Source organism: Acipenser ruthenus, chromosome 14 (assembly GCF_902713425.1).
Source record: "Acipenser ruthenus chromosome 14, fAciRut3.2 maternal haplotype, whole genome shotgun sequence".
Classification (NCBI taxonomy): domain Eukaryota; kingdom Metazoa; phylum Chordata; class Actinopteri; order Acipenseriformes; family Acipenseridae; genus Acipenser; species Acipenser ruthenus.
In genome coordinates this window covers 8,979,018-8,997,535 of record NC_081202.1, presented here as the reverse complement: position 1 = coordinate 8,997,535, position 18,518 = coordinate 8,979,018, and positions in this window count along the sequence as shown.

The window sequence follows — 18,518 nt, the reverse complement described above, 5'->3', positions numbered from 1 at the left end:
TGAACAAACAAGCTTCTTCTAATAGCTGTTTTGAGCTTCAAAGACATGACAAAACTTCTGGCCCTGCCTTCCTTAGAACATGAGGTAATAGTACAGTGTGGTAGACTTTATTTAATAATCTGGATAAGATGCATTTGGCTTCCATACAAGAAGGGAATAGACAAACATTATTGTCTTTTTATACTTTTAAATTAATCGCCACCTGCTTCTCTGAGGTAGTTTTACTGGTTAATAGATGTTTTCCAATGTGGTGACTTGACAATGCATTTAACATTGGTTTGAGACAGATACAGCAATGCTTGAGGACAGGTATTTTGAAAACACTTTAAGCTCCCCAAGGAATAAATATGTTTCTATTTCCTTGACCATTGCTTGGGTCTGTCTTCCATTAAAACTGCATAGTGTGCCTGATTCAGACGGGTTGAGGAGTCCACTGTCCTATTTTAAGACTTTTTTTTTGTAAGATTGAAAACCTGCTATATTGATGTGGAATTTGTCAGGTACTTCTTACATGCTTTGTGTTGTTTCCCTGACCCCTTCTGTGACTACCCATTGAATACCAGGAACTTGTTATAATACTTTAGCAGAGAACTGCATGTACTTTACAACACAATTAGTTCTGATTTGGTATTTTTGTACTCCAATATAATAAACCTTAACGAATAACTACATTTAACTAAATGCATAACTGAAAGGGATATAAAATCAAGATACAGCGTATACTATATATAGGTATTTGTTACTGAGCTATTAGCTCAGTAATATTCCCATTCTATGGTGATATTCATTCAAATTGTGCAATCCCTGAACATGCCACTGTGATAAAAAAGAATGTTACCCCATCATGAGCAGCAAGTGATGCAAAATCACCAATATGTTTAAAATACCAATACCCTTTGAAGTCGCATGTGCTAAGCTTCAGGAGTTTAAACAGCTATTGCTTACATTTCATAGGGCGGGAACCAGGGCTGCGAGAGGAAGGGAGTGTTTTGCAACTTAGGATTTGAGGCTTGGCTTCTAGAGAAGGAGAGAGAGACAGAGAAAGGACGGGCCGGACTCCAATCGAGAGAGCCTTCCCTATGGAGTCGAGGCTGGCACTATCGGCCTCCGGGCCCCTGAAAATACAGAGTCCTCTGACTTCTTGGAGAGTTGTTATAGGCTCGGCCTCATGACTGGGTCCTAGTTAGCGACTGGGTACGACCCTCAGAGGACTGAACGGCTCATACGAAGCCTTGACATAAGGAAGAAAAGAGAATCTGAAAGAACACAAATAATTGTTAGTTATGGGACTCGAGCACTAAGAGTATGATGGCCACGTCCCAGGAGGATCAAATAAGAAGTAAGACATGAGCTGTGAAAGAACAGTGTGGCCGGTGGTCCCTTCTGACCACACGAATAACCTGTGGAGTTATGGGAACTCAAGGTTGGGGAAGTGAGAATCACTATCCCCCCCAGAGGAGACTGACACAGAGGAACCCGGATAATTAAAAAAAAAAAGTTAGGAGGAGGAGGAAAAAGCTAATGCAAGAGAAAGGGCTGAGCTGTGACAGGGTTTAAATATGGTCAATGATGATAGACAGGTAAAATTAGGGAATAGCGAAGCCCTGGTTCACGCCCCCGAATTTCACAAAAGGTAACATTTATTTTTATGCTAAAATGTAATGTATTGACATCCGAATATACATTTGCCTCTGTAGCAGGGCGGTAGAAAGACCTGCTGTTTAAATGTGTTTATTTTTAGAACAGGGTCTCCCCCTCTGCCCCTGTGCAGGTTATTGTTTTGTATTTGTTTATTTTTAGAACTGGGCTTCCCCCTCCGCCCCTGTGTTATTTTGAATTTTTGTTTTATGATTTATGTATTTAAATACATGTCGGCGAAGCGCTGTATGTTTTGTTATTTTGTTTAATTTAAGACGTGTTCTGGCAGAGGCGAGATTAGCACTCGTCCTCTGCCAGGAGTATTTAAAAACCTCATGCAGAAGATGGCCATCTCCTGAATTAATATTAAGTGATTAATTTGTTGCTAAATCGGGAGGTGGTCACCTGCATATAAACCTGCAGCGCTCTCTGTTCTAGGTGGGTGTTCGGAGGAGGAACGGGAGAGCTAGAGGAGAGAAACAAAACGAAACTAAAACTAAAAAATAATCTAGGAACAGTGAAGGCGATTTGCCCAGCCTGACCTGGATCATTTATATATTATTTTGTGTTTGTGATTATTTTGTTTAAATATTTTATTTCGCTCTATGAGAAAAGTGTTTTTGTTTGAATATTTATTTTATTTTTGTATTATTTAAATAAACGGCGCACCACACATCTTTTTGCACTGCAGTACCTACCTGGTGTCAGTTTTTCTGTTCCTGCATCTGGCCTGACGTCACCACACGACCACCCTGCCACAGCCTCCATTATACATATGCATGTAATACATGAGTTCCCAACACTGTCATTTTGTGACTGCTACTATAAGTCTATGTGGGAGGTGAGTGGAAGGTTTACGAGTGAAACCATAATGAAAGTGTCAAAATTCAAATTTGGGGCAGTGACTCAGGTCAAAATGACACAATTTCCTTTTGTAACACATATGTAATTAAAGCACCTTGAGCCATAATTAACTTTTATCTTTACTTGTCTATTAACTTATGTTTTACATAGCGTATTCATATTGAAGCATTTTTTAAGTGTTCCAATTGAATCTCTAGCAAAACAAACGAGACTAGGTTCTCCCTTCAGTCCATTTCAAAGAGCACTGTTTGAAGTTTAACACAGAGAACATGTCATTCTGTCCTTGACAATTAAATATGTACGCTGTCTGGGAAGTCTATATTATGTTTAAAGTGGAGTGGACTGCATGTTTCATTGTTTTAGTGCAGTGTTATTTTAGTTATCACTCTGATGTAGCTTGGGAATAGTTTCTATTGTCTTTTCCCATTATGTTTCTATATACAGTTCAAATTGTTGTATTGGGAAACCTTTTTTTTGTTCATTACAGTATCTAGCAAGAATTTAGCTGGCTGCAGATCCTAGGAAATGCCTGAAGAATGCATCTTGCCTAATAAGGATGTTTATTGGCACATCCTTAACAGTTTCTGGATTAAATAAACCTATTCCCAGAGTCTGATTTTCTTATATTGATGGATAATTTTGTTTAATTAAGATTAAATATATCAGTGACAAACCCACTTTATTTTCTATTGCATCACATGGCACAAGTGATGATCTAGTCAATGAAAAAAAAAATATATAAGTAGTCTCATGAGACTAGACATCAAGGCTTGCCAGCATAAAACTCGATAACTGTTACACTATTATCCCACAGAGCTCTGGAAATTACAGCTTTAGGTGAATGGATGAAAGAGGTGGACAGTTCCAAACATTGTTAACGAGAAATGATTGCTGTGAAATAATGAACTTTGTCCTTCTTGGCATGAAAATATAAACTTTCGAGGTTGATGGGTTCAGAAATAATTGTAGCTTTCTTAGATCTTGAGCTCTAAGTCCTTTTCTAGGTAATGATGAATGTCAACTTTTGACTTCTGTGTCACTTGCCTCTATTGCATACCTTGTATGCAATAAAGCAAGATGTACAGAATGCGTAAAGTGTACAAGCAGATAACAGTCTCCAAGTAAAGAAAAAGTGGAGACTTAATACTAACGAGACTTTTGTCTCCATGTAATTAAAAATGTAACATAACAATACAGGCATGGTTTTTAAAACCCTGATAATCAAGCTTTCTGACATTCAGTTTCACTGGGATTCTAAATCCTGTTATCCCACATTACATAACACAGTACAGTTAGGATGTCCTTGATTCCTACAATCGAAATGCTATTTGGAAAAACAGGAGATTTTTACACGTATAAACTGCTTTCGTAACATACAGTGAAGCTACAGATATCATGATGAATAATCCTAACATGCTGGAGGGAGTAGCAGCATATGAGGCAGGATTAGCCAGTGCACACAAACACATGGAGAACAGCTAACATCAGTCATCTCACAATATTTACATTTCATTTTCTTACTTGAATTACTGTATTGTTGACATACTGTACCATTGACGTACTGTACCCTTAATGTTGCCAGGAATCAAGACTCAAATACCTTGATGCTTGTAAGCAGATCAAATTCTCCTTTCTCTTCATGTGCTGATGTAACAGGAGATTACTTGTTTGTCCAACCCATTTGCTTCAATGTAGTCAGAGCAGTATACTTCAGATTCAGTATTGGTTATTATTTATTTGTATCACTGAATAGAGATGTAGTTGAAATAAGCATTAATGTCCAACACTGTTAGGTGTCCCAAGTCAAAGACGAGGGCACTTAAAGACCAGGGCAAATATCTAAAAGTAATGTCCACTGCAGAGGATATTGGTAATATACACGCAATTATTCACCTTAATCCAAATCCAAATTGAATAATGAATTTCAGGGGCCCAAAACTAAAACTGAATATATTATCAAGACAAAGAAAAAATATGTGCAACTGGATTGAAATTGACGAGAGGAATTCAATTTTGCTTTAATTCTATTTAAACTGTAACTAGTTCGAAATTGACTTCTTGGTACACTTTACATTAAGTGCAAAAAGATTTACACATTAAGTACATTGTAACTATGCATAATAACACTGTAATTATGTGTAAGTACAAGTGTATTTATTAATGAACTACTATGTAAATACACAGTAATTAGAGACACTAAATGTAAAGTGTTACTGACTTTTTAAAGACAGTTCTGGACAGATATCTTACCTGTAATTGTACAGACTGAAAGATAGAGCCTACGAGAAAGTATTGCTGTAGCTCCCAGGTATCTAGTTATGATTAGTGTGCTGAAACATACGAATCATAACGTTTGTTATCCTTAAACTAGATCTCCAGCAGCTGTAAGAGAGTAAACATTGAACTGCAGGGTGAGACAAATTAATTACATTTTAGATAGGTGGGTGGAGAGAGAGAGAACTTAAGAAAAGGTTTAAACAAGTTGTAACGAGTCCATTCTACTGTACGCGTCCATTTGCTCCCACTTCTAACCACAGAAGAGATGTAAACATTTAATTATTTGTATACACAGTTTGGGACATTCTCTGATTGTTCTACCTGCAGGGCACATCTCCTACAATGGTCGTACTTACAAGATAAAACCACGTCGAAATTTAGGAATGCAACCCTTTTAATTACAATATTTAAGTTGGAAAAGATTTAAGAGGAAGTCGCCATGGTGACCAACTGCTAGCTATCAACTGTACATGTTTCAGGGGCACAGCATTTACAAGAAAAAAAATTAAACAATATTTTTTAGTAGTTAGTTAGTAACTTTCAATATATACCGCCAATACAGCATTTTGCATAATGAGCGTGATCAAGCTAAAATTAATAATATTTTTTATATAATAGTGTCTCCCCCCTGTAACACTGGGTTTGTAAAATACTATGTTTTATTTCTTTTAATCCTTATCCTTTCAAATGTCACCATTCTTATGTGCATTACTACAAAGAATCCTGTCTAATGTCATTGATATTGAAAAGCACAGAATGCTTTTCAGTATGCGGTTTATGTTTACTAATTAAATTATATTATTCAATTAAAATTGAGTTTAGCTGAGACACCATGATTAATAAACCTGCTTTTTCCATAGGATGTCCTCAGTTTAACACCGCAAACACTATCACAATTGTGCAATTCTGTAGTCCTCCAAGTAGCACCTGCTGTCGCTTCAGGGTCTTTGTTCCAGTAGTCTGGGGCCCAAGTCAAGATTTTAACTTTTTTAAGCCCACAAGAGGAATAAAATTGTACCTGTGTCATCATGATAGAGGGGGCAACAAAAGTGAAATAAGCCTCTTTTCTTGTTTGGATTCTTTGCCTTTCAGCTAACCAGATCAGAATCAAACACTTTATGTCTGTAGGTACAGCTATGGCCAAAAGTTGTGCATCACCTAGAATTTTAGGATTGACACATAATTAGCATGATATCATCAAATAAACTACAAAACGACATCACAAAAGTCTACCGGAACCATAATAGTAGTACAGTATTTCATGATAAATTTTTATTTTTTTTTATTTTTGTCAGTTTTTCGTTAATATATGGAAACCTACAGAGCGATATGTAATTCAGTATGTTAACGTAACATTATTCAGCAGGTTTCATTCGACTTTATGAAGCAATTTTTGCAGATGCACTATCTAATGATGTATAAATTTAATACGAAAGACAAATAAAAACCAAACTACATAAGACACGCTGGTGTACAGGAATTTGTCTTGTGCAAATAAAATGCAGTGGACTCATTTAGAAAAAGCGCTCTGTAATCAAAGCTGCACAACAAACATCATTGAAAACATCCTGCAGCATCGATCATGCATGCAACTTGAGAACATTCATTTAACTTTTTGGACCATAAAAAAATTATTATTTTAATTAAAAAAGAAGACTTAGTTTTACCAAAACATCAAGAATAATATGTAATAATGATTTTCAAATACAGTGAGATGGACACAGTTCCTTTATAGCGACAGATATGATGCTATTTAATCATAATGATGGTGGTGCTTTCTCAATGGCTATTGCTTCATTTCACTTTATTTGATTTATCCAACTGACAAAACAGTTTTCAGGAATATCGATATGTAACTGAGACAATGTACTGGCTTCTCGGACACATGCGTGTGTTTGCAGGAAGCAGACAGGCGCTCCACCTATTAAGCGCTACGAGCTGTGTATTTTATTTACAGGGAATCTCAGCCGAGGATAGTGCGGCTGCCGATCCTTGACCGGCTGGTGGGAGTGTCCAGGCAGCGCGTCTCACTAACACACTGCCATGCTGATTAACCAGAACATACTGATCTTTGTGACGGAGATCATACGGTCAAGACAACAAAGAACAAATGCACAAAAGAACAAACGAACAAAAGAACAAAAGAACAAACTAACAAAAGAACAAAGGAACAAAGGAACAAAGGAAAAACTCATCTTGTGAGTAAAGAAACCCAAACCTACATTTGCCACTGCAAATTCTGTAAATAAATTATGTCACCTGTACAACATTGTAAAGTCAATTCATGTGTCTCACCAAGCTCAGTGGATACCCACGACCCTCTTTTACACCATAGTAACCTAAAAATATACCACAATAAGAATACAATGAAGGTTATGAAAACACAGTGATGCCAAGGTAAACACAATGATGCAAAAAAGAGAGAAAAGGTCAGTGGGGGGCCATATAACATAGATAAACTCACTGAGTGATACAATGCTGAAAGAACGAGCCGAGGCCTCAAACACACACCTTTATGCAGCTCATTTACTGCATTATTGTTTTCCCCATGGCTTGTTCTGTGCTAATGTAAAATCCATAAATTGGCTAGATAAGCCACAGTCTATGTGGATATAAATGAAGCCAAGCGACTCTATGCCAGCCCTGCATATCCGTTTTTTCTTGCAGCAAATTTAAAGAAAACATTTCACATTCAACAGGGGTTAAGTAATTTACTGTATACAGAACTCAGTTGACGACCCCTAAATCCTGCTATCGAAAATCCCTGAAACAAAAGTTGTTATAATTCTATTAATATGCACCCACATTGGGGTTTGTCTTTACCGCGCTTTGTCATTATTTCCAACACATCCCTAATTAGGCAATACAACTACAATGAATAGGCATTACCGCTAATAAAGAAACCACATGAGAATATTTAACTGAACCAAGTAAGGAAATATATGTATGCACACTCTTATCCGAGTCAAATAAATAATATCCATGGTGTATGTATTTCTGTTAGGAACAGTCTTTTTTGTCCACCATAGTGACTCAATGTTTTGAGGTGTGTGCCATCATCCTATAGTTATAAAGTGAGCTTTCCCAGCCACACTATACGTAACCAAGTTTAATAAAAGTTAACACAGGGGGGTGTTTATTGATACACTTACACTTTTTTTTATCAATAAAGTCTGGAAAATTAACTTCTTTACACCGGAAGGCGTTACATTGTTTAAGTAAACATACAGCTAATTCGCTGGTGGTGGTGATTTTATCAATTTTGTTTCAAAAAATTGGATTATTTGTTTACTGCTGCTGCAGTGAGTAGTATTTTTTTGTACAGCTGAGAAAAGTACCAAAAAAATAAAATAAAAAAAAATGTTTACTGCAGTTTGTATTTCAGTGAAGTCAACAAAAAGACACATGCATGCTAGATTAAGTAAAAATAAAAAGGCATAATCAAAAATATAGTAATGTAAACACTGATGTTTATTTGTAGCACGCAAAAGTGCTTATGTACCATTTGAAACAGTAAATAAATATCTCTTACTCAATAGTTGAAGTAAAATAATTACATAACCACCTGTCTGATGCAATATTTTCAAGACTTCCGAACATTTTGGAATACATGTAGGTTATTTGCAATGGGTGTTGGTTAAATATTACCACAAAGCATAAGTCAAAGCATGTCCCTATTCCTTTGTTCCACCTTTCTGTAAATAATATGGCACAGCCCCTTATCACAATGGGAAGGAAATATTACTTGAAGCATTAAACATTTTAAAAAGCAACATGATTTCATAAAAAATATTCCACCTATTAACTTATTCATCTCAATTACTTTCTGTTTCTTTAAGACCTGATAATCTAAAAGCAGACATACAGAGTTAGTTACTGTAGCAGTCTACAGTGAGCCCTTAACTTAGTGAAGCTAGGTAAATACAATTATAAAGGGGATTTTAGGGAAACAGACCCGGTGGAAGACAAACATCATCAAAAAGGGTAAGAAAAACACATAAACTATAGAATTTGAAGATATTTACTCCTTAATTATTATTTATTTATTAGCAGACATCCTTATCCAGGGCAACTTACAATTATTACAAGATATCACATTATTTTTACATACAATTGCCCATGTATACAGTTGGGTTTTTACTGGAGCAATCTAGGTAAAGTACCTTGCTCAAGGGTACAGCAGCAGTGTCCCCCACTGGGATTGAACCCACAACACTCCGGTCAAGAGTCCAGAGCCCTAACCACTACTCCACACTGCTGTCCTAATTACTACTTGCATGGCTTTGTGGACTGGGTCCCTGTCTGTATCTTTGTCCTTAAATCCTTAAATCTGTGTGTTATCTGGCAAGACATACTTGGGAGGTATGACCTTTTGTTTTCATGTAGGAACATCAAGTGACGCGTATTCTATTTCACATTTTATCATCAAAAATGCAATATGATTATTTTGTCTGTAATGCTGTGCATTGGAGTGGTTTTCTGAAAGATTTCAGAAGGGCTAGATTCTCAAAGCTGTTTCCTCCAAAACATAATTTGCACCATTTTTTTTCAATATAAAAATGCAACTGTTGAAATTACCAACTCTAAAAGATGCATATTTCGGGGCTTTAAAATTGTAGGTGTTGTTGTTGACAAACACTGACCAATGACATTAGAAAACCCATTTAAACCTAAAGAAGATGTTATTTCACAGATCTTGTGAATCAACAGAGTTAGTATATTCCTCTAATTCCCTAATCCACAATTCCACCCTCTGGAGAACAATTAGAAAGTGATGCTTTGAATGATTCTGGGACAACCACAAATGAATGTTAGGCTAATTTAAGGAAAACAATTTATTACATAATGTTGTTTGTACATGTAGATTTTCTATAGAAACTCTGGTAACAATTTACATGGGTCCCCAGGAACTGTACAATGTAACTACACAATAATTACATATACAGATGTGTAGTTACAATGCAACAACATGCACATTTTTGCCATTACACCATATTTACACATGGGTTTGTTTATTTACAATGTAATTAATATGTAACCACATATGTAATTACAATGCTATTCAATTGTAGTAGGAGACACTTTATTTAAAGTGTTAAGCAAAGTCTTAAGCAATAGATATTCATGACTGTCTCCTTTCACTGATTGAACTTGCTTTTCAATATGTATGCCCCAAAGAAAAATCTTTTATTAACTAACTGGATTGGTTTTCATGACAGGCAATGCCTTGGTGGTTGAGCACATGGTGAATTCCTGCTCCAAATGAAATAATATTGCAGTTGAATTTCACAACCTCAGAACACCGAGTGTTGAGAATGTGTGATATTCAGAAATGAAAATGAATCTTTCATGCATTTTTGCCTAGAAGCTTTCATCACGTATGTTACATTTTTCACATGTTGGTGGGTAGACGGGTGTTATCTTGCTGAACCTACATTTACTATAATAATGCTGATTAGATTACTTGCATTGCATTAACTAGATATTTTATTTGGATGGTATATTGAAGGTATGTCTTGTTTTCTAGACATCTGATACATGTTTTAAATGATCTCCTTCCACTAGAAGAAGGGGACAGTTCACGTGTCTGTTGTTATTTTTTATTTATTTTTGTTTATATTTTGTTTGATAATTCACTGATGGTGAAAACAGAATATCTTTAAAAGGTGGATAATGTTTTTTTTACTGGATTTGCTGATGGCCAAAGATGACCCGGTGAAATAAGCTACTTTTTACTGTGAAGAAAATACAGCCCTACAAATAATGCATCCATTAGGATCGTCATAAATCAATACTTTTCTTTGTGTTTTTATTAGTGTATGTGTTTCGTGAAGATTGTAAAATCAGAGAGTGATGGACAGACAGGTATGATCAGTGCATATGGGACTCCATAAAAATACAATTTCAGCAATATTGTATAGAAAAGTGGACACACTGTATCATAAAGTGTTCCATTATCTATTATAATGATATTAGGTTCATAAAGTTTATTAAAACAAATAATCTTGTTCTGAAGACAAACAGAACAATGCCCCTCAAAATGTGGTAAATGTAACAGTTTCCTAGAGAACACTGCTGTACAGTACCTGCCACAGCATACACTATCTGGTTATTATTACTGAGAATACTCTGTTCCTGCATTCCAGCATTATCTGTGATGGTATTATTATTATTATTATTATTATTATTATTATTATTATTATTATTAATAATAATAATAATAATAATAATAATAATAATAATAATAATAATAATAATAATAATAACTGCTAGAGATTATGACGCCTATATTAATCAGGTAATCTCACAGTCTTGTGATCTGACTATCCCTGGTAGAAAAAATTAAGCTGGATCAATTTACTGTATAATCTGATTGCCAGCAATTTTGCTACCCCAACCCATCCTGCCACATGAAAAAAAAAGAAAAGAATGGAAACACATTGAACATTTTTACTAATTTTACTTCTGACAAAAGCTAGCAGAATATACAAGCAGAAAAAGCAATTTAGCAGGGGGAACCTGTCACAATTATTATTAACGTGAAGGTGCCTTTCCCCTGTGGGCATACCTATGCCAGCTAGGTAGAGAAGATAGCCCCAGTTACTGCTACAGTCAGACTACCCTATATATGTTTTACTGTAAACGTTATACTGGGTACACCTCTGGCACACTACAAGATGTATGACAGTTTTGTCCTCTCATTCTAAACATTGGTAAATGTCCTGGCTGGAAAGCTATAGGACTGACTGCCAAAAAATACCATTCTGCTTACCACATGTTGAAGGTACAGAGGCATACAATATTAGAAATTGCAATTCATCCATTCCAGACTCTTCAATCTTTAGTCCACCATTTCCTCAGGGTAACACATTTAATTGCATCAAGTATAGATCCAGCTGTTTATCGTTAAACCTTATACAGAATTAGTTGAATTTGTTATAGTTACTGAGACATCTTCAGAACTAATACATTAGACGAGAGAAAGATTAGAAATCATGGTACACAGTGTACCTGTTTCTGATGCATCTGACCTACATATCAAGATTACCACAGTAAAGGAGACACACATACAAGGATAGTGCAGGATTCTGGGATACATTTTGCAGAACCCAGTTGAGGATGCAGAAAATAAACTATTAAAATACACCACTTTTAAGCCTCTACTAAAAAGCCTTCCAGTAGATTATAGTTAGCAAAAGCAGTTGTTAATTAGAATCTACAGTGAATAAAAGCTTTTATTTTTATCCTGAAGCAGTAACATTTCAACCCACTTTAACACTGAGACGGATGTGAGTCAAGGTTGTGGCCTCTGACGGATGTTAATATCTACAGCATCTAAGCACAATGCATTCAAGTGTTAAATATTTTATGTTTCCGACATTCAGTAAGCACAAAAATGCCTGCGCACAGATATGCCCGTACAGGAATAAACCAGCTATGGCATCACTCTCCTTTCTTTGGCACTGTACCAGTTTTTGCCACACAGTCCATATGGTCTTGTCTGAAGCTTCTTTTTTTTCCTATGCCAGCAGCACTAACCACCAATGGACACAGCTTTACTGTCTCGCACTTGCACTGTCGAAGTAAGATGTGCCACATGGCAATCACTTATCCATGTAATCGGCACCAGCACCACATGACACTCTCTATCCTTAGATCTCTCTGCTGTCCTCCCGGATGCAATGAGGAATACCTGCACTGCAGCACGTCTCCACATGCAGCAGTGTTCACGTGCTCTGATGTCACTGCCTTGACTGCAGGCTGCCTTTCTGCTGCAGGAAGAGCCTTTGGAATCCCAATTCTGTGCATCAGCAAAAATAAATAAATAAATAAATAAATAATAATAAAGAATTACAGAAGGAAATACATAGTGGACCTCTGCATGGTTTTGATACTCCTTTTGGAGTACAGGATTAGAATCACATCAAAGAAGTGCTATTTAGTTTGTTAGATTAGTACCTCATCCCTCAGTATCGCACTGTTTATTTACACAGTTAAGAAAAATGATTGGCGTCAATGTTTGACTTTAAATGCATTCAGTAGTTTTGGACAAGCCCAACAATTTGAGGGAATTAGAAGATGTGTTTGAAATAACTTTGCCCAAATGCTTGCCTGGCAGAAAAGCAATTGCCAGGTGGTGTGTTGAGAATTCATAGGAAAGGTAGAAATCTGAGTAATATTTATAGGTTCATCCATACTTCAAATACTCAAACCGTCATACATTTTGAGCAAAAACTATTAGTGTCGTAGACAAATGTTTCTCCTACTCCTTCATCAGCATGAAGACATTAACAGCAACGTCTGTCAGCTTGTGTCAATTTCTTACAGCTTTACCACAATATTAAAAGGTTAGTGCTTAATCTGTAGAGAGATACTGTATATCGTGTGTTGAGGACTGTTCCTCCTGTAAATGTCAAGCCTCCATTAGGCATGTAGACTGAACAGCACTGGAGTAGTGTGGGGCAGCGTATGGAAGTCTGCATTGCTTGATTTATATAGTGCCAATTGGGAATGCACAAGAACTTGTGGTGGAACATTTTCAGGTCAAAAATCCCAAGCACTAACAACAATACCTCACACAAAGCAGGATTTGTGAAGAATGTGTTTTTTAAATGTTATTGTGCATCAACGAATAAGAATATTAATTGTTTATCTGGCTCATCTACCAAGGACAGCAAAGCTCTCAAATCCTAACCTAAGGGAGAGATAGCCAAAATATAATGAGTGGATAAACTCTTTTTATAACATGGCTCTCAATTTAATAACAATACTACTTCTATGAAGAGATACAACTGCAGCTGATAGCATATGCAATCTAAGTAAGAATACTTTTATTAGGCCAATATTGTATATTAATTGCATGGGATTAGCATGCTACATAACATTTCTAATTGAACTCCCTCCAAAAACCTGTTGATCCTGTTACTGGTCAATAAAAGGTGTCAGAAATGAATGAATGAATGAATTGATTATTTATTGACATGGCTATTGACATGTGACCCTTAATTAAACTTTCATTGATCAATTTTTCACCCTGGTGCCCTGTTTGGACCCAATAACATGTGCTGTCCTTCCTTGTTGCTAGAAAGCTCTTCCATTGGATGAGAAATATTAGAATATAATGAAACAATCAGATGGATACCATCTATTAATGTTTTCTATTAATCAAATTAATAGTTACAATATATTCCTTTTCTCGATGCATATATTACTATGTATAAAATTCTCAATGCATATATTACTATGCATGATTAAAATATGCACCTGCATGTCTGCCATTGTATTTGAAGGGTTTTCTGAAGTCTACACATTTTTTGCATCCTGCTGTTGAATAAGTAAGCATTCTCAGTGCATTGATTATTGACGATCATTCAACTAAACTGGTTGCACCCCTATGTATTACACCTTTGTAATTAACTCACAGCTCTATAAGGTGCATTTACTTTTAATGTGTTGCCTGTGATTCATTGTACCATACAATTGATTGCTGTGGTTTCTTTAAAGGATTTACACTTTTCAGTGGAATAATCTAATCAACTGAAACATCAAAGGTTGGTGTCATAGACTGGGCAAGTGGTCTTTACCAAACAGACTGCTGTTTTTAATATGCACTAATTCAAATCAATTCGATTCTGTTTCGTTTTTCTACATTTACATCACATTTCAAAGAGGTGCAGGAAGATGAAAGCAGCTGACACTCACAGTACATGTCTGCAGGTTTCAAAATAATGAAATATTAATAATAGTAAAATAGATATATAATGTAACATTTTAACACATTTACAGCACAATGATGAAAAGTAAAACCTAGCACCAAATGGCAGTAGATATTTAATATGTCTTTAAACAGGCACATTGTTCCTTTGGGGTGTATGGGATGACAGAACATTATGACATTCACAACCACCCATGTGTTGGCAGAGTTAAAGGCCGGATTGCACTGATGCCAGGCCATGTGGGTTCATTTCTGGGATATCTCCTAGGGCTATGGAAATGGGACAGTATTCGTAAACATGTCCAGGTTGTTTAAGCTTTCATGACCAACATAACACTATGTAGGAAATTGGAGGATTATTAAAATGGTTTTATGGCAAAAGTGTTGTGGTCAGAAGTATTTTTCAGCCTGGGACAATTGTAGATCTCTGTCTCTGTTTCCACTCTGACATCAGTAGTGTTTGCTTATTGCTGGAATGCTTGCCAGGAATCAGTACCAGACCGTTATATTCTCAACTGGCCCAGAGCCCAAGTCAGTGAAGGTTGGTGTGTATGAGAAAATGGTTGCTCATGCTAACCCATTTTAAAACAAACCCTGCCACACTGTTATATAATAAGTGTAATTTGTCCAACAGGACTTCTGCAGCAGCCTGGCCCATACTCAAAATAAATACATGATGTTTTAATTAATCTGTACCGTATATATTTCACATATAATTTTTTTTCATATGTACACATAGCACAGTCATAATGCGAGCTTTTGTAAATTGATCAGAACAAACTGATCTGGATCTACACTGTCGACTATGCTTTATTTCTATTTTCTATTTCCCATTTTGTATTGTGTGTTGTATCTTTGTTATTGATTGTTTGTAACCGATTTGAATGCTGTACTATGTCTTGCCAAAAAGCTCTCAAAAAGTGCATGAACAAAATACAAATAGATTAGAATCACACTTGATTAAAATGATCCAAATGCAGGGTGGTGAAAGCAGTAGAATATAGTATATCATTGACCTCAAGGGGATCTAATAGACTTGGCTGTTCCTTTCAGAGGAATTGTCATGGCTAGACAATTGGTCTTTACCATCTCCACCCCAACAACTGCTGTCTTATATAACCCAAATCTACAGCGATTAGCATGCGCAGGACTGTGACCTGCTTTTTTGGGATTACTGCAAATGATGAACCTGACTGACCCTCCATTCAAGTTAAGCTGTCACCATCATTAGGATCAATATCAATGGCAGTGGCAATCTGCACAGAAGCATGTAGTGGCTCTGGAACCCCATGTGATTTTAACTGTGAAATGAATGAAAAATAGTCATGTACATTACACAAGAAAAGAGCAAAGGAACTTTAGATGCAGCTTTTTTGATATGTAAACCAAAAGACTAATTCTAAAACAAAACAAAAAACAAACATATTGAACTTATTCAGGTGTATATAGTCTACTTTTAAAGAGTTTTTAAAAATAGATCAACTGATGTTTATAATTGTACTCTAAAGGACTCTTATACAACTGTTTGCCTCTCTCGTATAGAAACTTGGACTAACATCTTCTAGTCATCACAAGAGCCGTAATTAGATTGCTATGCTTCCATCATTTCCTGGTGGCTGAAATTCTGAGAGAATCAGTGACTAATTTTATCACTATAAAATATTATTTTCATAAAGTGTGGTTCTTTCATAACATGCAATGAGCGACGTACAGAGTGAATAATGTTTCTAGATGATGTTTATGAAATTGATTTATTAAACTTTTATCCTTTAACTCGCATTTCCAGATCTCTGAAGATCAATGCAAATCTCAAAGCTTCATCTGATGTCAGACTCAAGGTAAAAGGCACGCCATTGTATAACTTTAGTGGCACCATTTTCAAAGTAGTGAAAGGTCATCGATTTGTTCATCTGGCTGCATTGCCGGCCCCAGCAAACCACACACTAGTGTTACATATCTGTTCAGGACGTGAGTTTTGTAAATTTGAATTTACTGGCTCTTCAACAGATCAGACAATGTTGGCCTGTGTTATATATATATATATATATATATATATTTTTTTTTTTTCTTTGTTCTTCAGGTTTGCATGCTCCCATTCCCATGTCAGATGTTTGCTTACTTTACTGTGGTAAATTTAGAAATACTAAATGTCTTTCTCAATGTCTTCAGAAAAAAAAAAAAAACAACTTTTATCTAAACATTTGTCATGGTATTTACTAAGTTTTTCTTTTCAAATTTTTAAATGTATAATTGTACAAGCTGTACAAAACTATTAACCATGGCTATTTTTTACAGCATTTTATAGCACCAGGAATCCAACTGGATTGCCTTAACTACTTTCTGGAGAGGTAATCCAGGGATAACCACAGTAGATTCCGCGGTGCTGTAAAATGCTCTAAAATCCAGTTGTGGTTTATTGGTTTATTCCAGTGTGGTATAGATTGATCAAACCAATCCCGAAACGTTTCCATAGATACATGTACTGCTCTTTGTAATTATAACAGAATGTTATTAAGAATAATCAAAATAAATGAATATGATACAACAGATTTAAATTTGACATTTCAATCAGAGATGGTCATAGTCAGAAAATATAGAACCTAGGTATCCGTCCTGAAAAATACTGGATGTGTTTGAATATTATTATTATTATTTTTTTATAAAGTTTAATTGCACAATTTAACATACATTTCAGTAGCTTCCTAAACAAAATGTGATTGACGCATATTAATGTATTAATGTTTAATTAGACTGTCAGTCCAGCAAACAAAGGTTATTGTTGATAAGCTTACTATGCAAAACTGCAGCCAAGTCGATACTACATATCTCAGGCTACTTAAATGTTTGCCTCAGTCGTGCTCCTGCCAATAACGACCTACACTGACAACATTCAGTATTGAGTGTGTTTCTAAAATACACATCTAGGAAAGGTCTTTACATCATTACCTGTTGTAACCAATAATTTGTTCTGCCAAATCCTTATCTTTATCTTTTCTGATTTCCAGGATTCTGCAATCTTTAATATAACATTTTGCAATCTTAAATATAAAACTGTTCACTTCTTTTACTTGGACCCAGAAAGATGTGTGGTCTTCACAGTATCTTTGAGCAAAAGTGATTTTCTTGTTCTTTTTTCACTTTCATGTTCTGAAATACATTAACGTTATTCAATTTATACCGTAGGAAACTCTTTCTCACTGCCTGGTCACTTTGTTAGGACCTCACTACCGAATTGGATTTGGAATCACTCTGGTGTGGGGCATGTTCTCTGGATATATCATGGGTCAAATGAATTTCATAATTTACTTACAGTAAACATTATTATGGATGAAGTCCACCCAACAATGCTGCACTTGTATCCTGATGGTGATGGCTATCCCATCCACCGTGTCAGAATCGTGCGTGACTGGTCAGAGGAGCATTACATCGTCCATGGCCACAATCCCTGGATCGCAATCCAGTTGAGCATGTTTTGGATGAACTTGAACAATGCATTTGACATCCCGATCGTCTGCCTACCTCTCTTCACCAATAACGTGAAATATTATTGACTGAATGGATTACCATCCTTCAAGACACCTTCTGACAACTTCATGCTAAGGCTGTCATCAGGGCCAATAGTGGCCCAACCCAATATTACATACAGTACATGGTCCCACTGTAATGCCATAATGTACCTACTTTTTTTATTAAATACTGGCTTTATCATAGCCTAAAGAAAGAGAGATAAAGAGAGGAATATTTTATAAAACAACTTAATAAAATCATTGAAATTGAAAGCCCCCCGTCCCCGTCCCCAAAAAGAATATTCACAGGACAACTTTTCAGAATTCTCCTGTGCATATTGAGGTGAACATTTGTGAACAGTACATGGCAATGTGAGACTAGAATAAAGTACATAATACATGAAACTGCATCCTGAATTGAATATTGCTAACCACTTCCACGAGCATGTATGGAGGGAAAATTTGTTTATCAGATCACATCACTGCGATTCACACAGCATGTGCAATATGAACTTAAT